The following is a 22,034-nucleotide window of genomic DNA, read 5'->3' as shown; positions in this document are numbered from 1 at the left end:
ATATTATCGTACTGAGAACTACTCTGATATATCAGATAAACTAGTACAATTCTTTGGATAAAGGACAAAATATTAACGATTATTATGAAGTACGGAATATGCGCTTTCCGGAAAAAAGTACATAATTTGCAGGAAGGAATTTGGAGAGCAGTGCTAATAAATCGGTGCAAGAAAAACAACTTTAAAAATATGCAACTGAAATAAAAATAAAAGAAATGTATCGAGTCGCGTCAACAGGGCTTGTTTAAGTTCATTTTAGTGCTTGAAGAATGGGAACTAAGCTCTTTAATTGGCAGTGGGATAACAAACATTCTTGCGCATTAGTTTGTTTTGAAGTGGAAATTCCGAAAGGCTTGGATTAGTGTTTTATTTCCCGATTTGCAGGAGATAATGATAATTGCCTACCTGAATATGCAACGCACAGATTGTTTGCTGAGATCCCGTAAATTGCGCGTCCAGCTCGTCCTTTAAAGCGGATGATGGACAGTGGCTATTATGATGAAGAACTGGCAATCACGCAGTTCTCCTATTGATTCTAAAGGTTTACCACGCCAGACATGCGTGGTAAACCACTACCACCTTTCCCTCATTAAATTCCTTTCTCTCTCTCTCTCATCGTCGATTCATTAGTCGGGAGCAAATGACGAGAGCTTTCTATAGGATCCTTCGCCTTCTTGATCAACATCAAAGCAGATGTCTTTTCGGAAGTATGGCATTTGGAATTTTGTAAATTTAAAACTCTTTGTTCGTTTCAAAGCAGATTTTTCTGTACTTGCCGGCGTTCTGCCGTGTTCCCGGTATAAGAGGTGATATATAAAAATTACGAAAGCAGGGAGTGGGCCCGCAAAAAGGACTCGTAGTCGCCCCTCTTTTTGAATAGCGCCGCGCCCTTGTTCTAACGTTGTGTGCGTAACATGAAAACTTTGCGTGTACTTCCGACCTTCTTCTATTGTTTCCAGTTATTTTGCGCTCCTGTTTCAAAAAGTCGAAAGATACTGTACGCTTAACGCCTGATCTTGGCATTTCTATAATAAACTCAATTAGTACAAGCGCTGTGGCTATTTCAACACCGCTGACTATTGTAGCCAGCAATTGGAATTCAACATAGTGTTAAATTTCACTTGGACAATATTTTAATGCAGTAGAAGCCAAATAAAGGATGGGCGAAAGCAGTGAAAAGCTTAAAATATGTGCTAATTCTATCTGAGGTCATTTTTTGAATTCCGCGAATTTATATGCTGACTTACTAAGAGTTTTCAAGAACCTTCTGAAGAAATACATGGCGATCGCTGGGTTGCACTTTATTGCGCTTCATAAATACGGTGAAATGCCAGTTTGACAGAGAATCTGGAGGTAGATATTGAATTCCAAGACTATCACCAGTCAGATATTGGATGAAAATGCGGAAGCACTTGACGATTCTTCATTCTTAGTTTAGTGTTTTGGGTAACGAGGAAGAGGCAGAAGGTTATCTATATTATCACTGATGTTACAAAAAGAGGGCCAGGAATTAAAGGTGCACTGAAGAGGATTCTGAACTTGTTTTTTCGCCCCGGGAACTCGACCTACACGTTCCTAGCATTCTTATAAACAGTGACTTATTTCCCTGTGTGGCCGATTTCCCCAATTAAATAGAATTAACGTCCGGCTCCCGCCTTTATTTTTGAATTCTCCCTCGTGCGGTGGGCGGAGTCGACCAACGCGTGGAGCGCCTTTCACCCAGTCCCGTGGAGGCTTTGCTTTCGCTTTATTTTGTTTTTTAGGTTTCCATGAATAAATAGTTTCATTCGTAGATAATATAGCCGCAAAATAAGCCCGAAGAAATAAAAATACGAGGGGACTATTTGCTACTACGGACTACTACGTATTACTCCGCCGATGGCAGAGCGGCAAGCCGCCACGGGACTGGGTGAAAGGCGCTCCACGCGTTGGTCGACTCCGCCCACCGTACGCTGCAGAATTAAAAAAAAAAAGGCGGGAGCCGGACGATAATTCGATTTAATTACGGAAATCGTCCACACAGGGCAATACATCGAAGTTTCTAAGAAAGCTCGGAACGTGTAGATCGAGTTCCCGCGGCAAAATGACAAGTTCAGAATCCTCTTCAGTGCACCTTTAAGCTCCGAGGGACGCCGGCCTTAATTTTTTTGGAGAACGCCTAAGATGCTAAATGCCGATGCATCGGTGCGTAACGGCGGAGAATTAGCATGGCTGTATCCACGTTATTATCTTGATTTACCATGTGCCTCGAAGCAGAGGCATCTGTTAGCAGGTGTTTGCCGTATTTCCTCATCAAGGAGCCTCGAAAACGCAAAACTCGGTTCGATTACGCTCACGTGCGATCTTTGCTTCACATGGTCGATTATGAAGATTACACAAGTGAAAGTCACAATACTCGGGTAAATATCAGACGCCATCAATCAATCCGCTCTCACATGTGGCACGCGTTTTGACTACCAATGTATATATCCTTGTCGTGAAAAAGATTTTCACTGCCACAGGTTGGAAAACGATTGGGCTAATAACTATTAACCTGAGCAGTTTGGCTACCACAATAAATCTCTTACAGAGAAACATTACTAAAGCAGTTTAATTACACGGCAGAAAGTGCATACCTAAATTACCTGGTAAATTGTAGAATATTTTGTTTGATTAAAAAAAAATACCGTTCCTGACAATTTCTGATAAGGTTGCTTTTTTGCAATAGTCGTTTCGTTGATTGCGACAAGAACGCAGTACAAGGATTCTATTCAAGAACACCTTGGTTACCTAACTAACGAAATATAATTTCGCTTTTTGGGAGATAATCGAAGATGAAAAGAGGTTTGTAATTGAAAGTCTGCGAGAGAACAAAGCTTTCGTTTGTGCCGGAACATCAGTGAAGTGCCTGATTTTTTTTCTTTTAATGCAGCATATTAATCAGGGAATAGTTAATTTCAAATACAGAAAAAAATTGACCCTAAGACGAGTCTGTTATCAATGAACAACGGTAGAATTCTGGAGGTCCCTTTCTTTCAAATATCTTAGCCTCGTCTTTCACCAATAAATGCATTGGCAAGAGCAGATCAAAAAGGTATGTAAAAAGCCAGCATTCAGCAGCTGCCCATCAATAAGGCAGCGCACTGTTTTTCGTGTAGTATATTACGTTTCATGGTATCTTACGCCTTTTCACTGTCATATTAGCTATGTGCGGGTATTCTTGGAGCCGAATATGTAGAACCTATTTAATTCGCATAGAAAGACCACAGAAGAAAATATTACGAGTAATAAGCCATGCATCGTCAACTTATAGTAAAAATAATCTATAGAGGGAAAATCAGAGTGTGTCATTGCAGTCCCTGCTTATTTTCAACGATGTGTAATAGCAAATTTTAGATTGAACTTGCCTGCCTGTCGCAATATATGCGAGGAAAGCTCAGTTCAGTTTTCCTGAGCGTAAATTTGAAAAACAAGCTTGCTTAAATAACTCGAGCTATGTTCCAATTTTTTCCTCATTGTGAAAGTGAACTGCGGGAAACACAGGTGCGTAAGGTAGACGAGGAACATTTACTAGAGATTACCAACTAGCTCGCACCCGCATCTTACTGTTCATTAGCAGCTAAAAAAGGTTCTGCCCCCCCCCCCCCCCCCCCCCCCCCACCGTTGCGGTTTGTTTGCCGTTTGTACGCTTCTTTGTCTAGCGGCACGAATATCGCTCCAGAAATTTTGTACGTATTGCTAATAGGTTTAAGAAACAGCTTTGACTAAATATCACATTAGCTAGTGTTGGGGCTAAATGTATCAAATTTACTTAGCTCCATTAGAGAGACTACAGAAGAGAGCATTGCGAGTTGTGAACGGAAAATAATGTTTTTCGATGATTTTGGAAGACATGGACGAAGATTCAAGTTACTTAGGATGTCCGAAATGAATTTTAGGGGCAATCAGGCAGTCTACATTCTATCGGTTTAAGTTCTTTTGCTGAAGAAGTAAACAATTAAACTGCGTCTGTAATTACACTGAACATTTACTAGGTCTTAAAAAGTACATTACTTTGCAGCTAGCATTTCTGTGAGATTACACGTGCTCAGCAAAAATTAGGATTGATAAACACATTTGAACATTCCTAAAAATACTGGATAGCACGTTCGCATGGAGCGTTTCAAGATCGGTATTACCCATTATGGCGCATGAAAGTATACTGCGCTTTATCCGGCAATTTGAGAACAGTAAGAATGACTGGAATGACAGCTATAAATATCCGGAGGTAGCGGAGATGAGTACGGGTGCAACGAATTTAATAACTGAATGCATTCGCGTGGTCCTATATAGAGATAAGGTTCCTGCCTTATGACTTCTATTGAGACCTCGTATTACCTGGGTATTGAATCCGTGAAAGCAGTCATGGTCCTCCTAATGCTTTCGTATTAAACATGCCAATTCTAATTATGTACGTTTAGCTTCAGCAAAGGACAGGAACTTTATCAATAGGCTATTTAGTTCTTAAGTCTGCCAAGACGTTAAGAGCCAAATTCTTGAACGACACAACAATTACTTTGAATATTGCGAGGAATTACAAATAGTCTACTGAAGAAAGATTAACCATTAATCAGTAAAAAATAAGCCACTCAAGGCACATCCGCAGCGGGGTTGAAAGCGAAAAGAAGTGGCCTTTGGTAGGTTCGCTTATCGGACTTAAAATCCCAGAGCTACTCAGGCCATAAGGCATGCGGTAGCGGATGTCTCCGGAGAGTCTAATCCCAGGGGGTAGGAATTATAGCTCACTAGTTTCAATTGCCACCGCTTTCAGTAAAATGTGGGTACAAGTCAACCGAATAACCGGCTGCCTTTAGGGCCACGAACATCGGCCTCTTCTTCTCTAGCTTGCCATGTCTTAATCACCTCAAAATAATGCTGAAATCTCAGAAGATATCAGATTTTGACGTGTGGGAAGATCAACAAACGCAGCCTAATAAAGCACTTAACTCTATAGCGTTAAAGGCCCATTACTCAGAAGTGGGCGTTCTGAGCGAATAAAACGGTAGCGTAGGGTGGCCCTGGCAATCCACCCCGGAGAAGCAGCCTAAGTGTGCAAACTGGGTGACGTGACCTTGCGGTGTCATCAAAACCAGCCCAATAGATAATGTGCAAATTACCCACCGTGGTAGGTTGCAGTTAATTATTGCTCGCTTGGAAAGAGCAGCCTGGGCCGCACAAGTCCCACCACTGGGAGCACCAGTTACCGCAGGGAGGTGGCGCATCGCTTAACCTGTGCACCACGGTTTCAGGAAGGTTAAGAAGATTCCTTGGGATCTATGAATGGAAAGTATAGCTTCACTTCCTACATATATGGTGATCAATCCATTACGCTAAAGAAAGATACCCTTAAGGCGAAGCTTACGTGCGTGCCCCTTCCCCCCCCCCCCCCAAATTTTTTCCTATATTTAAAATCTTCGACAACATGCAAATCATATGCACTACTGAGCTATCATTCATGCGCCTGTATTGAGGGGATAGCTGTATGTACTCAATTCAAGGCAGAATGAAGGTGGGTATTTTCACAATGTCGCGATGTAGTGTGGCGGCAATATTCTGCAGTACAGAAAGGAAACCGCTACTGAATGCTAAGGAATCGTTTTGCAGAATTGTGACACGAATAATTTGTGATAGACACAGTTTGACAAAAGCAGTGAGAAAACGTGAAAAGGCTGGTGGACTCTTTACACATTACACCTTACGAAAATGTTTCGACACACTGAGCCCTAGAACCGTTATCAATGATGAACACAACTAACACGCCGAAATTGAAATTGGCATCTATCCGGAGAATTCTAGTTTGAGTTCTTTCTGACCTTTATAACGCAGTCGTCGTCTTAAAGGAATTTGTGGAAATGATGAAGGTTCCTGTGAAATTTCTTTTCAAGTGCTGCGCACGGCGAATGCAAGCTTGATTGCTCTTTACGACCAGTCAGTCCTCGCAGAAACAATACGGGGCTCGGTGCACCCACTCATAATTAAGATACGACTGTATAGGATGGCAGCTCATCAGTGCGAAGCCAACCATCCGCATCGGATTCCGCTTTCTTCGAGTAAACATTGGCGCCCAAAATATCTTCGTAGTATTTACGTTGCCTGAATAACGTCAGCGACAATATGTCAGCTTGTTCGCTGGGATCTACTGGAATAGCAAATGAATGTTTTTAGAGCCGTCGGAGACTAAGAATGCACCAGGATAAGCCTCGTGCTTGTCATAATTGTACTTTGACATAAGATGTAATCTTTCCCATTTCTCATTGCAGACGCGTCAGTCGGGTCCAGCAAAGGCCCTTGGAAAGCAGAGTCGGTTGAAGTGGAAAGCGCCATCAAGTGCTACCAAAAGCAAATTAAGGTAAGAGGCCACAAATAAAACTTGTGAAGAAGAAGTGAGGAGTAGTGTGATAAAATTATAAAATAGAAAATTACATTTTATCTGAAAGGGGACGTATTATTTTTCATACCACATAACTTTTATAGTTATTTATTTAACCCTTTCGGCCCTGGATTTTTTATTTCGGCTGTAGATTCCTTTGCTCCGTGTTTTTACAGTGCCTAAGACCCCATAACCACGCAGTAAAAATTGAAAGCTTGTGGTGCGAGTATTAATCGATTTACAGGTATGGTGTCAAAATCGGACATCAGGGCTCAATGGGTGTAAATCGCTAGTGGGACCGTTTTGGTAACCGCAACCGACAAGAAAGAAATTAACGAAAAAATTTATTATTTTGCAGTGTGGAGACCTATAAAAAGCTTTTTTCACTTTTTAAGGGATAGATAATCTCGCAGTTTCCACAAAAACTTCGCTCGCTCCTGTTTACCTTGCGTTTTGTATCATACCTCCGCGTTCTTGTTCCTGTCAGGTTTGTGTTCCAGCTTGTGTACGTCACGTCAACAGCTCACATGTTCAAAACTGGCGTAGCCTTCCTGGAAGGCGATTTGGATCAAGATAAAGGCTTTCCTCGAATCTTTAACGCCCTCCTCTATCGAGCTTCACGAAGCACTTCCGTAGCGCCCAGCGCGAAGGTCGGCAAATCTAAGTTCTAAGCTTGCGCGCGGCACACTGCATCTCGCTTGCGCTTGTTTTCAAACCAGCTGTTTGCTATAGAAGAATTCATAAAGTGGAACATAATCTCTTCGTGTCTGTGTCTTGACCGAATGCTGTTCCCTACAGGTGACAGGAAATTCCTTCTGATCCATAGGCTTATGAGTTCGGGATATCTCTCGGCCGGGGAGAAAGCAGGAGCTGATTATCAGCACACCAAATACGCTTTCTCAAGAAAACACAGCCAAACACGCTGCATTGATCCGAGCGTCGAGGGCGCGCCACACGTGCTGCACGAGCGGCGGAGCGCGAGTTTCAGTGTAAATACCCCGGTCGCTTCTTGCAGCTCAGTGCCGATGCTCACAGCTCACAGGAGGAGGAGAGAGGTTTAAAAAAAGGAATAAAAGCGCAAGGTCAGGCGTGCATTTGTTCTCGCTATTCCTTTGGTCCGGTTGCTGTTCGCCGACATCCGCATGATCATTTCCAGGCTCGATCCGGATATTCACCATGTATGAAAGCGAAAATTTCCATTTTCCAATTCATCAGAAAGCAAATTTTAAGATATTTTTCATTTTCTGTAATGAACATTCATGTCAGCAGTCCAAAAAGGCCGTTAGTATAGGTGCATCTGCTGAAATACTAGCAGATTCTATTCTACAAAGATGACCTATCATCACTCAATGGCCACCGCTGGCAACCGTTGAGCCCTTATGGTGTCAAAATCGCACATGTCAAAAATGTCTTCAAACGCAGCGTCTACGCATTCAGTAATAATTACGACGGGGATGTGAGCTTGGATAGGCGTTTCACACAACATATAAAAATCTGAGCGCAGAAGAACGAATGGTGAGTGAGATAAAAATGCACAAATTTGCTACACCTCGGCTTCCTTCACTCCATGCCTCCCATGCTGCTACTTCTTCTTCTTTAGACCACACATCTAAATGGAAGTCCATGAACAGCGATGTCGATAGCAGCAGGGGTCCCTAAGGAACTATTGTATTAAAAATTAATAGTATTTTCTTCTGTTACTGAGGCGCGAGCGTAATATTTGTGTTGTGGTGTCAATTGACACCGCCAGGGCCGAAAGGGTTAAAAAAAATTTCACCATCTGCTCAAGAGAAAAAAGAGAAGTGGTCACTGAAATGTCTAATTTCTAAATCGACTAAGATAAATGTAATCCTTAAATACCAAGGTCTTAATTTTAAAAAACTGATGCAATTGAAAAAAAAACTGGTCTTGATTGATCGCAACAGTTCCAACTAATAGCTTTAATACTAAATCTCTCGGTTTATTTTTCCTTCATCATTCCACGCATCACATTTTAGGAAGGAGTGCGCTATATTTCAAGCGAAAATCTGGTTCGAAAATGAAAAAAACATCCTCGATTTACCTGAGTAAGCTAAATGCAACTCGGGTACACTTTCACGTTGTCCCTTGTTTAGCTTTCTTCATCTTTGTTTTGCTTTTTATAAAGAGTTGAAAACTCGAGCTGCCTCCGAAAGCTCTTGCAGTCGTTGCTCGGCTTTCCTCTCATATCAAGCCGCCTGAGGTTCTCTTTACGATCCGAGTCGCCCTTCTGTCTGTTCCGCGGTTTCTGAAACGCCTCTCGACTGTGCATTCGTCCGATGACTTCATCATTCGCCGTCTCTTCCTCGCTTATCTTCGCGTTCCTCGCTCGTCATCTTTTTTTCCGGAAGCTGCTTAGCGATATTATACTGTCCTCGATATTATACTGTTATCGGCTTGCCGCCTCTCTATTGCACAAGATTGGTTGACTTATTTTGGCGCTCTCTTCGTTAGCGCTGCTGCTTAGCTTCCTCGTCGTTTGGCTTTGGAATTTTCGACGGGCAGGGTTCATGCATGACATACAATTTTCTTCACTGCACGTGCACGCAACCGCGTTTCTCGCTTTTCGTCTCCTTGCTTCATCTTTCTTCCCATTGACTGCAGCTGATGCCACACAAGGCTCCATCAAGCTGCGCCGATGTTGCCCCAGTTACTCCGATGCTTTTGCGCCGCGCTACTTCCAGCTTATTTCAGATTCCTTTATTTAGCTGCAGCTGGCGTAGCGCTCCTCCGAGCTTACCCGAGTTACTGGAAGCTTCATCCGCAGAAAGGATGGCTTTTTCACTAACGAGGCATCTAGTGCATGCGCACTAAAAGAATAGGACTGAAATGCCGCCCGGTTGGGGCCCCTCAGAGAGAGGCAGTTAGCTCTGTTTCCTCATGTGGCTGCTCGACTTTTCTTTCGTGATTGTTTTATGTGATGTAATTACCTGATGGTCACCAAATGCTTTGTATCCTTAGCAGTTCTTTTGAATGCAACCCCCCCCCCCCCTTAGGATGTTGGTTATGGTTCTAATACTGAAATCTCCAGCTGCTTCATGTAAGTTAGGGTATACCAATTGGATGATCCAAATAAAGCACCAATTACATGTTGTTTTGCCATGCTCCCGCTTTCGCAAGAGGTAGTCCTCGGACACATCAGTATAAACTGTTTTCACCTTTCTGATCATGTTGTTTTGCAGACCTCTTTTCTGCGCATAGCTCAGTTGACCGGATGTTCTAGCTCTCGAGTGAACACTACTTTTTCGATACAAATGCGTTGCAGAAGGAGAGATAGACGGACTGGTCAGCGTAGTTTGCGTCATTCTTCAGAGCACAGCAGCCCCCCCCCCTCCCCCTCGTTAGATTTTTACTGCGGTACAGCAGCTTTTTACACGTGATAAATCAAGGCAGGTGTGGCGCTTCCATTTAGGGGACATCAACGTGAGTAAATGTGCTCAGTTTTGAGGAAAGGAGAGTGGAAACTACCATTAGCTCTTTCATTCTCCTTACGGTTGTCGCTTCGAGTCCTTTGTGTTTGTAAGTTAACGATTATTATTAACGCAATAGCATGCAGCTTCCCGTGACGCAAAAAAGCCGGTGTCATTGCCCATGAGCGAAAAAGACACGAAAAACAATGACAGAGAAGCAACCTAGGCCGGCTATCAGGAACTGGCCTACCTGGGTGGCAGGTAGAAGGTCACGTTACCTTGTGACGTTATCACAACCTACCTACTGGATCATGAGCAAATTGTCCACCGTGCCTAGTGGCAGCTAAACCAATGACTGGTCGCGAGACGTTGGTCGCCAATGGCAACTTGGCTCTCACAATCCCCAATCGTGGCAGCACTAGTCACCGCAGCGAAGTGGAACAAAGCTTAACCGCTGGAACACTGCGACACTACTCCAGGAGTGGTATGAGGGCTCCCAGTGACCTAGGATTGTGAAGAAGAGAATGACCAATGCCGAATGTACGCATTAACTACTTAACGCTATCGCGTGATACAATTAATGTGGAGCATAAGTCTCCTCCCCTGTTTTTTCTATTGTTTTTTCTTTCCAACTGGCGAACGTTAACAGCTGAGTTTTGCGTTTCATAATCTGAGGCTAGCTCCCGTTATTTTGCAGCTTCTCTTTCACAAAAGGATTTGAAACAGTCTAAGCTAAAACTTTACCAGTATACTTGTGGATAGCCGATGAGCGGATCGGTCGTAATTTGGACGAGTTTGAACGTATTCAGACACACTGCAGACTCTTTAGGGTGGGTGATTTTTTTTTCTCAGATTCCTCTGAAATTATGAGCGCATGAAGAATCATTGTATTCCACATCTCCAGGGAGAACTGTTTCCCTACAGTGATAGTTTTCTTAGAACCTAGAGTCTATGCGGAGTGAGATTTCCAAATTTAACTGCTGAAGAAGTGCGCAGCAATTTATGTACACTGATTGCCATTGTCTTGGTCACTATAGTTCTTCAGCAGATAAGATAATCGGTGGTCTAGAGCTCGTACGGGAATAAGGTCGAAGAGCACAAAGGGCGTCTTTAATGAGCGAGGAGTCCCCAACTCATAGTTTGAAATGTGTTTGGAGTGTAAAAGTATTAGCTGATTAGTGTATTTTTCATTAATTTCTCATCTCGGCCTCCTCCTTTGTTCCATTTTGCTTGTTCTCTTACTTTGAATGCATGAGTTCATAGTATTCGTCCGTAGAGACCTGCGTCGTGCATCTGAAGTCAATGTACTCGAACATGGTCTTGGACTACCCCAAACTTTTTGAACATGAACACCTCTCTTAAGTCTTAACTCTTTGTTGTCGTTTATGCTCAACTCACCGACTTCTTCACTCTCCGGCTTCAATATCTAATTGGTATTTTGAGTAGCACCGAACGCATGGCAAAACGAGACGCCGAGCATCAAGCAATCATTGTTGCTCCATTGAAAGGCCTAGAAATCGAAAACGAATAATTGTATGAATAAATAATAGAGCATTTCTGGCCTAATATGTGGAAAGTTAATGAGTATTGGCCAGAAAAATAACAGCGGAGAAAGCAGCAATGAATGTGTGAATGCTCGCACCCGCAGAGCTGAATGCTGTGAAGCGTCGGAATCAAAACGAGAGCAGGAACCCTCCTTGTTCTACTCGTTGACAAAGCCCCATGTAAACTCTACAGTGGCGACAAGTATTTGATCAGACAGTAAACTTTCTCGATGTTTGTTCAAGGAAAGCACCATGTTTTTTAGAGCTGATTCAGTGAGCTAACACGAGCATCAGCGTGCCAGCTCACAATGATGCCGAAAACTCTTCGTTTGCTTCTGTGCGTGTTTGTCGTTAAATACTTCGAATTAAGCTTTTTCACTTTTTTCTTGTTTTCAGACAAAAACCAACGTAACCGGTGCAGTGCAGATCTTCGCTGACAGCTTTGCTCTGCCTTTTGCCTACAATGTAGGTGTTCCATTTTTATCTTTGCTCACATTCCCAAACAAAGCTCCTAGAAGGGAACTATGTGCAGTTATCTTGCTTTGTTGGTTCAGTTTGACAGAAAAGCAATACGGCAGTGTTTGGCCCAACCGCAAAGGATCGTCTCCAATTTCAGAGCAGTCTGCCCTGGTAGCCTGTGCTTTGCATGCTGGGAAGTAACACACTTTGTGCATGTGGCGAGTAAGTTACTGCGAGAGGAAGGACCGCTTCCGAACACTGCATACGAAGCACTGCATGCAGTCACTGCGGTCAGAATGTCCTAAAAAAAGGAGACAGCCACTGCCTTTTAGCATGAAGTTGTCAGCTACCTAGTAAATTCACGAATGCCACTCTGCCTTTTAGCATGAAGTTGTCAGCTACCTAGTAAATTCACGAATCCAAACTGGCACTCTGCTTGGGATTTATAACGGAAGTGCATACCGTCGCACCCCCTGATGGCTACTAGCAAAAGTACTAAAAGCTCAAAACGTGGAGCAATTGGTGAAAGAAAAGCTGCATGGCGCCGTCTACAGCTTGCTAGTCAGTCGAAATGGGCTACCGCAGCTTGTAAACTGACGCGAAATGGCCACAGGCAAGAGCTGGTTTCGAAAACAGTGTTTCGCAACTGATGTGATCGACGAGGCCTCAGAACCAAGCGCCGCAGCGGTGACCGGTTTTAAGGTCATTGCATGACAGGGAGCGAAATGCAGTTCTGGCGAATAACACTAGCTTCAGCTCTCGAAGTCACGACGGTCTATACCACGTCTTAGTATTTCTGGTAGAACTGTGCAGACTGCCTGCTTGTGGTGTCATCGCGCGTTTCGGTGGACGACATATCAAGGTACGATGTGTCATAGCCATGCGTACTGGAAGAGTTCCCACGCCTGTTGGCATCTTCGCTCGATGCGACTAGAACCAACGCAGTAGTTCACGTCCCACAAAAGCGCCCACTTCGAAGAAAAGCCGCCTTACAACAGCGGGAATAGGACATATATGAGGCGACAGCATCAATGTGTACTTCGCCGTTACAGCCAGGCTCAGTTATATCATGTCACCACAACCGGTTGAATACCGACACACGCTAGACCCAGTCACGGGGGTCATATATATCGTCTCTACAGCGATATATCAACATTTGCCAACAAATCTTTCAATGCAAATTTATTTCACTTTCGTCAAAGGTGTTCAAAGTGGAGAAAGTTCTTAATTGTTACTCTATCAGGCACAAAATCTTTGCATGCCTCATATGCATACAAATAATGAAATTGCACTCTGAATGTCTACAAGAACTGAATGACATTACTTTGAAGTTGTTTTCACCAATAGGCTTGTAGAGAAAGAAATTCGGTACGCAACTGTAAAACTGGTTTTCCAAAAATACCTCAAGCCTTGTACGTGGCTATAACTCACCTTTCGGACATATAAAGCACTTAGGAAGTATTCTAAATCATATGATTGATGGGCAGGGCTCAACAAGTAAATAGTATTCAAAATGTTTTTTTTTTTTTTCAACCACGATGGGTCTCTTGTCAAACTGTGCATCCGCGCATATGAAAAGATACAAAACACGGAGGAGGCCTATCAGCGAAAGATAAAAACACACTGAAAGGTTTGTTTGATAATTCGGCAGTAATCAGCTTATGAAAAGCTAATGAGTTGGAGCACCGTTTTTTCTTTGCCTGCACTTGAAGCACGTGAGACGCGATTGCCCCGCTGTCGTATAAATGTCTCAATATTTTCCAGAACAAAATTCGCTGGAGACATACTTCGCCTTTTTCCGCCAAACCAGTTTTTGAGTTCCTTTGCATTTCTATGTGAACATTTATCAGGACCCATGTTTTCTTAAACTCACTTGCTTTATTAGCATTCTTTTCTCGCTTTAGCTTAGCCATCGATCTATCCTTAAGAACTGTAAAGGCAGCTGGGAGCGCAGGCGCTCTACTTAAGTCTCCCCATCCTGCGAAGGCCTACTTGGGCAACCATATTTGAGTCAGAGGCTTGAACTCTTACCGGAGTGTGCATTATAAGTCCCGCGACCAGTAATCGGCGCCATCAATCGTGGCCTACTTTAGTTATTTGTGGTTGTTGGCTGGCAGTTTAGTGCCAGTTATCAACGAGTTGAGTGGCAGTCATGAGCGACGTCATCACTGTTTAATCTTTTCAAGAAACCGGCCGGCGCTGATCGCTTCTATTCCGGGAGTAAGCAGCTCTTACTTTTTTACTGCTCGATATTAGCTTCTTCCTCAAGTGCGTATGGCCCTAGTACTTACAGGGATTCAAAGTCCTTGCAGTATGACCTATTTAACGGTCGCAAGTTTAAGGACAAAAACATAAGAAAACTGCAGCCTTTTTCCACCAAGAATGTTTTTACCTCGAAACCGTCAAGTAATCATATTGATTGGACCAGAGAAGTGGTTTGACATTCTTTTTGTCATTTAGCTGCTTCATATTGTTCAATAAAACAAAGAGCCGTGTCAGAGAAGAATTTTATTTTTGGCGGTAGTCACGGATGTCTGAGCTAACCAGCGCCTCCATTCGTTTTGGTCATCTTTCGGGAAAATAAGCGTTGGAAATAAGCAGCTGATATTAATCATATCTTCTCAGACACGCTGAACAACCACGAAAATAATCGTTTTCTTGTTCGACTCACACTCGAACCTCAGCAGAGCCACAGACTATCTATTCCTGTGGAAATGGCCGCATGAAGAGGAGGAAATATCTGGTTTGTGGTTTATGGGGTTTAACGTCCCAAAGGGACTCAAGCTATGAGGAACGCCGTAGTGAAGGGCTCCGGAAATTTCGACCACCTGGGGTTCTTTAACGTGCACTGACATCGCGCAGTACACGGACCTCTAGAATATCTCCTCCAAAGAAATTCAACCGCCGTGGCCGGGGAATATCTATGCCTGCTCTAAATAGGCGCTATTGGTTTGTCAAGCAGCATAGCGGGGCAGTGGCGCATCGCTAACAGCCGCACCTTTGTAACGCGATGTCAATAAGGGTGCAGAAAAGCCGGTGTCGTCATCGCCTTGTGCTATGAAAAGCAGGGCATTGACTCCAGAGCAAAAGAAGCAAGTCATTCTGTGATGTAAAGATGTGTTCATTGAAGCAGAACAGCGCGACAGCCACGGGCCGTACACAAGGCAAGCGCTGTTCTTCTACAATGAGTGCATGCCAATTCGCACAAATTTCAGTTTTACTCGGAAATATGCGTTCTATAAGAAGGAAGCCGTCGCGTCAGTATTGAGTAGACGCGAACGAAACACAGTAACTCTGTCACATTGTCACCCGTCTTTAAGATGAGTTTTTCGCAAAATTAGTCTAGCAACCTTTCCGTGCTCCTGATGGATGACATTGCCAGAGTTGTTTGATCAATACTCGCATGTCGCAAGCAAGATTGTGCCATTGTTATCTACTCATGTACTTCTACGAGTAGCAAAGAAGTGTTCACGTATTTACATGCTGTATCAGAGATAATGCAGCAAAGACTGCTGGGTTAGTTCAAATCTGGAGCTGTGATTCTGGTTTTTATAACCTATTCGTCAGGCTTTCAAGAATTCGCGCGAAATATTTTGATTCTGAAGTGAGCTTTCCCTGAATTCAGATAGAGATGTGGCATTCCTCACTTATTATATGCGGCCAGTAATATAGATGACTCGTATTCAAAAATTCTACAGTTCAAATGTAAATTTCGCCATGTTTCTTCGTATTTTTGCCGGGTTTGTTTTTCTTGTTGTGATGAGTGATCATGGTGACTGCCTGCGAAAAAATTACCGACGATTACGTTACTTCCTAATGCGAAATTTGAGCGCAGCAAATAAGCTGTTTCACCTTTTCGATAGATTGAGGCAAAGAAATCGAGCAACACATGTATGCGCTATCACAGATTTTTTTTTTATTTTTCACACGTATTCCTTTAACAAAGACTCCACTAACAGTTCTTGACAGTCATGAAGGAAGCTTTGTGGTCGGAGAAATAGACTGATATATGTTCGACTTGGTACACCAATGCTTGATTCTCAAAGACGAGATCTATACAAGTGCCTCGCGAGGTTGTCACAGCCGTGGGACGCGTTACGAGCGAGAGGAACGGGATGTTCTCCCGCATAAGTGTTAGTAAATTGCTGTTTGTCTTTATGTCAACATTAAAGTCCCCCACTACTAACATCGGTGTGGATCGATGGACGGTTAATGCGAGTTGCAGGAAGTGCACGACGTCTTGCGTGAGTGCGGTAGGGGCGAAGTAGGCAGCTACTACCAGCAAGCCGTTGGGCAACTTTGCGGCGCACAGTTCGCCAACTTCATGTGACGTGCCAAACATTTCGACTGGTATTGCAGAGAGACCTGTGCGCAAGTAGATAGCGACTCCCGCCGCTCTATTGTGGTCTCTGCGAGCACCACAGCAGTATAGGAAATCTATGATTTCGAGAGGCTCTTCGGGATCCATCCAGGTTTCAGCAAAGCAAAGTACAGAGGAATGGCGCAGAATGTGATCGTGGTGTACGTCCTTGGCATGTGCGGCAAGGGAGCGTACGTTAAGAATGTGGTTGTGATTGATGAATCAAGTGCTGCCAGCGAATGACGCGTCCATTGGCTGTCTGCGTGTGTTACTGATGTGTGGTTAACATGTTAAGCTTCGCCTGTAAGAGTGGAACGCGACAGCGTCTTGCAACGCTGCCAGGGAGTCCACAGAACGCCATCGCCAATTCGGCTGTACGCCTTGCTGGACGGTAAATTTATTTTTTGAGGAAAGGAAATGTATCTCTCTCGCATATCTGGGTGGACACCTGCACCTCGCCGTAAGGGAAAGGGGGAAGATGGGAGTGAACGAAGACGCCGTATTAGCTAGACGCGCCTTTGTTAATTCCAAACCATTCAGCTGGCATTACGGAGTGGCTAGCGTGCTCGTATCGCACTCCGGAGACCCTGGTTCGATTCCCCAACTCGACCAATTTCGTTCTCGGTTGTATTGATTTATGCGGTCTAACTAGAAAGGTTAATTAGGCTATTTCATATTTATATTCTTGCATTTCTATCCATCGTGTTCTGTCATTAACCTGTCAATTGTTGGAACTGTCTAGGATGTTCGACACAACGTATATGAAACGAGCAACGTCTTACTGAGTGGGGAAGTGCGTGGTGGTGGAGGGAACGCGGCTTCGTACTTATCTGTTTTTTTCAGCAGCGTGTCCTTCCGCGGACGCTGTTGTCGCTGCGGCGCGCGTCTTTCTTTTCTTTTCTTCTGACCTCTTCATTCTCCTCTATATTAATTAGGCTAATTGATTAATTAAGCAATTAACTAAACTCAGTCCAACTTAGTTGCAGCATCACTATACGATCCCTTTGATTGGTTGCATGGTTACTAGCCAAAGTACAATTGGCCCCATTTGAAATTCGCGCACTGTGACGTCACTAGCATTTCGACCAATTGAAAAGCGTGACATTGGGGGCGGAGCTGGTTACGAGGCCGACGCCGACGCCGACGACGACGCGAAACCCAGGAACGGACGCCAAAGAGCTGCGCTCTAAAAGCACAACGAGCACATCGCGAAGTACGAGTGCAAGATATGTAAACGTGACCCTGCCACTCGTTAATTTTGTGCGAAAACCACACGCTGCCACTGCCTAAATGAGAGCTTGTGGTGTTTTGTCGTTGTCGACTCCTAACTTGCGGCTGGTGATGAACAGTAGAATTAGCGGCGCCAAACAATAAGTACGAAGATTACTTGAGCGAATATAAGCGAGTATTGTGATTTATTGACCACCACCTTATCTGAAGAACGCCTATCTTTTAGCGGGAAACCCGCCGCGGTGGCTCGGTGGTTATGGCGCTCGGCTGCTGACTCGAAAGACGCGGGTTCGATCCCAGCCACGGCGGCGAATTTCGATGGAGGAGACATTCTAGAGGCCCGTGTACTGTGCGATGTCAGTGCACGTTAAAGAACCCCAGGTGGTCGAAATTTCCGGAGACCTTCACTAAAGTGTCACTCATAGCCTGAGTCAGTTTGGGAAGTTCAACCCTAATAAACCAAATCATCTTTCAGCGGAAACACATCTGCGTTAATTTTTATTGCTGTCATTTCGCAGTTGTACAGGACCACCTTGAACCATGCCTCTTGGGATGTCAAGAAACAAGCCAGGGTAGCCTTGATCCCCATGTTCACAGAAGGACAGTTCTTCTTCATTCAAGCAGCACAGGTAAACTTCCTTGCCATTAATTTTTTTTTTCATTTCTCCGCGTTACTACACGGTGCAAACTACCAGTGGCGCAAATGCATCGGTAATACCATGATAAGCAATACCACCGCTTACGCAATACCTGTCAATCGTGATGCTCTCGTCAGCTGAAGTGGAAAACTATGTGGGTATTTAAACACCCACATTGTGTACATTTTTGCCTTGCACCCTTGTAGTGTACCCAAAGGTCTAACTTCAAAAACAGAATGATGTGCACGAAGAACTTTATTTTCCAATCCACTGTAAGTGACGTAGATACATCATAATCACGTTATTGCTCAACGTAACTGCTAGGTTCTGTTTTAATTTTTATTTGTGAGTAGCAAAAGTGCTGCAAGACGTGCAATTTTTTCCCGAAATGTTTTATGGATATTAGTGCAAAAGAAAAATGTTAAAAAATTGCAGGATGATGTCAAAAACGGTTTATACTAATTTTAAAATCCCAGAAGGAACCACAACATAGGAATATAGTAGTTGCAAAATATGACAAACGTCTAGTGTTTAATTAGTTCGTGAATACATCAGAGCCGATATGAAATGGAGGAAAAAATAAATAACTAGCACCTGCATTGGGGCACATGAATGACATTCTGCTAAGTGAGCAAAATTTTTTTCCAGGACAAATACAGTGGTATCGCTACGATTTTGTAGGCCTTCTTTTAGGGTGGCAAGAATGATATCAGTAAATAATTAAGCAAACAAGGGAAGGGGATTGAGGGGCTCGTTATAAATATGACAGAAGCCAACAGCCACAGAAACCAAGAGGCACAGGGGATTTTTTAAGTATTTATTTATTTTGTGCTGTTGATCAATTTAGAATATTTCTGAATATGTTATCGCTTAAAGCTCATTGATAGAAAAGCAGAAGAAAAAACAACCACATGCCGCCGGTGGGATCCGAACCCACGACCTCCGAATTACGCGTCCGGTGCTCTACCTCTGAGCTACGGCGACGGCTGTCAAACCTTCTGCTTTCGGGGGTATTTATGTTTACAAGTAGCCTAACCTTGAGAGTGTTCATCAGCGCCACCCACGTTCATAAGCGGCGGACGTAGAACGTCCTGAGTTACCGCAGGTGTGACGTAGAACGTCATCGAACGGAGAGGGTGGAAGCTGCGTGAGAACCCTCTTATGCTTCCTATGGCCTCAAGGCTGCCAGAACCGAGGCCCTCGCTAAGCAATTAAGCAAACAAGGGAAGGGGAATGAGGGGCTCGTTATAAATATGACAGAAGCCAACAGCCACAGAAACCAAGTGGCACAGGGGATTTTTTTAATTAATTTATTTATTTTGTGCTGTTGATCAATTTAGAATATTTCTGAATATTGTTACGGCTATAATCTTTACAGCCGGGGTGTTCTAGCTGGTTCAGCAGGCCAGCGGCGAGAGGTTCGATCGGCGAGCGGGAATCAGCGTCCAGCGGGGCACAACACTCTCAACCTCTTCTTCCTTTGTTCTCCGGCCTTGCCCTTCCTGCGTTTCTCCAATCCCGTAACACTTCCCCCGTCGCAGGCGAAGCCCGCTGGGCGAGTCAGGCATCGGCACGTGGATGACAAAGTTTCAGCCGCGCGACATGAGTGAGTTCTGTGCGGGCAGAACGTCGGCCGCTTGCGGTGACGCGCGCAATCCTATAAGTGAGGTCACTGAGTCGCTCCAAGATGACATAGGGACCGGTATAGTTCGCGAGCAGTTTCTGGCTTAAGCCACGCTTCCTGAGTGGACGCCAAACCCAGACCAACTCGCCAGGGAGGTAGGTGACTCGGCGATGATGGTCGTCGTAGCGGGCTTTGGAGCGGTCCTGTGAGGCGAGAGTTCTCAGGCGGGCTAGTTGGCGGGCTTCTTCAGCATTGCAGAGGATCTCAGCGATGCCAGGGTCATCGTCGGTGGAGAACGGAAGTATAGTGTCCAGGGTGTGTCGTGGAGAGCGGGCATAGAGGAGGAAGAACGGACTGTAACCCGTAGTTTCGTGTTGAGCGGTGTTGTATGCGTATGTGATAAAAGGTAGGATGGAGTCCCAGTCTTTGTGGTCAGGAGCGACGTACATGGAAAGCATGTTGGTGAGTGTCCGGTTGGTGCGCTCCGTTAAACCATTGGTTTGTGGATGATAGGGGGTATAATGTCTGAACTGCACTGTGCACAATCGAAGGAGTGCTTCAACAATATCGGCGGTGAACTGGCGGCCACGGTCGCTGATTACGACTCGCGGGGGTCCATGGCGCAGGATCACAGAATGCAGCAGAAAGACAGAGACGTTAAATGCAGTAGCCGAGGGGAGAGCAGCTGTCTCACAGTAACGAGTGTGGTAATCTGTACAGACGACAATCCAACGGTTGCAGCCATGGGACTTGGGAAAAGGTCCCAAGAGGTCTATCCCAACCTTCTCAAAAGGAGATCTGGGAGGCGTCACCGGGTGAAGAAGACCAGGAGGAGGACCGGTGGAACGTTTGTGACTCGCACACTGTGCACAACTAGCCACATACTTCTCAGTCGTATCGCGCATACGTGGCCAGTAAAAGCGCTCTTGGATGCGGTGGAGTGTCCTCGCAGAACCCAGGTGTCCCGAAGTGGGATCGTCATGCATGACACGCAAAACAGATGAGCGTAGACTTTCAGGCACAACCAGAAGGAAACGGAGACCAGTTGCGGAGTAGGCCTTCTTGTAGAGAAGACCATCGCGTACACAGAATGCACAGGAGGTTGTAGGGGCCTGCGCAGCGGTAAAGAATGACGTGAGATGCTGATCCTTCCGTTGCTCCTCGCGGAATGTACGGGCATCGGGGAATTTAGGTTCTACGGATGCGATGTAGTGGTCAAAGTCGTCGGCGTCACATTCCGTCGTTGCAAGCGGCAACCGAGAGAGACAGTCTGCGTCAGCGTGTCGGCGTCCACTCTTGTACGACACTGTATAATCAAACTCTTGCAAACGGATTGCCCACCGTGCGAGACGGCCAGATGGGTCACGGAGGTTGATCAGCCAACAGAGGGAATGGTGGTCGGTAACCACTGTGAAAGGTCGCCCATAGAGGTAGCAGCGAAACCGCTGAACGGCAAAAACTACCGCAAGGCACTCCTGTTCAGTAATGGTATAGTTACGCTCAGATTTGCTCAGGCAACGGCTGGCATAAGCAATGACGTGTTCCTTGTCGCCATAACGCTGAATTAACACGGCACCAATGCCAACACCACTGGCATCAGTATGCACTTCTGTTGGGGCAGAAGGATTGAAATGGCGGAGAATTGGATGCGATGTGAGGAGAAACTTAAGCTGACGAAAAGAAGAATCGCACTCAGATGTCCAATCATAGGGAGCGTCTTTGTGGAGCAAGCTCGTGAGCGGGTGAGCGATGTCAGCGAAACGGGGAATAAAGCGGCGAAAATACGAACAAAGTCCGAGGAAGCTGCGAAGTTCCTTTGCAGTCTGAGGTGTTGGAAATGATGCTACAGCCGCGGTCTTCTGCGGGTCAGGGCGGACACCTTCACTGTCGACGAGGTGTCCGAGCACCAACGTCTGACGTTCACCGAAACGACATTTCTTCGAATTAAGCACCAGACCAGCGCGTTTCAGGCAATCCAGCACAAGGGCGAGGCGTTCGTTGTGCTCATCGAATGTCCGGCCAAAAATGACGACATCATCGAGATAGCACATACAAATATGCCATTTCAAGCCCCGTAAGATCGCGTCCATAAATCGCTCAAAAGTTGCAGGAGCATTGCAGAGCCCAAAAGGCATTACGTTAAATTCAAAAAGGCCGTCCGGTGTGATAAAAGCGGTCTTCTCTTTGTCCTCGGGATGCATAGGGATCTGCCAGTAGCCCGACCGTAGGTCAACGGATGAGAAGTACGATGCAGAGAACAGGCAGTCAATGGCATCATCAATCCGAGGAAGCGGGTACACGTCTTTCTTTGTTACAGCATTCAGGCGGCGATAGTCGACACAAAAGCGCCATGTACCATCTTT

Source organism: Amblyomma mixtum, chromosome 2 (assembly GCF_055824585.1).
Source record: "Amblyomma mixtum isolate Tamu chromosome 2, ASM5582458v1, whole genome shotgun sequence".
NCBI classification, from domain to species: domain Eukaryota; kingdom Metazoa; phylum Arthropoda; class Arachnida; order Ixodida; family Ixodidae; genus Amblyomma; species Amblyomma mixtum.
The sequence above is the reverse complement of the archived record's forward strand: the minus strand, read 5'-3'. Positions refer to the sequence as shown.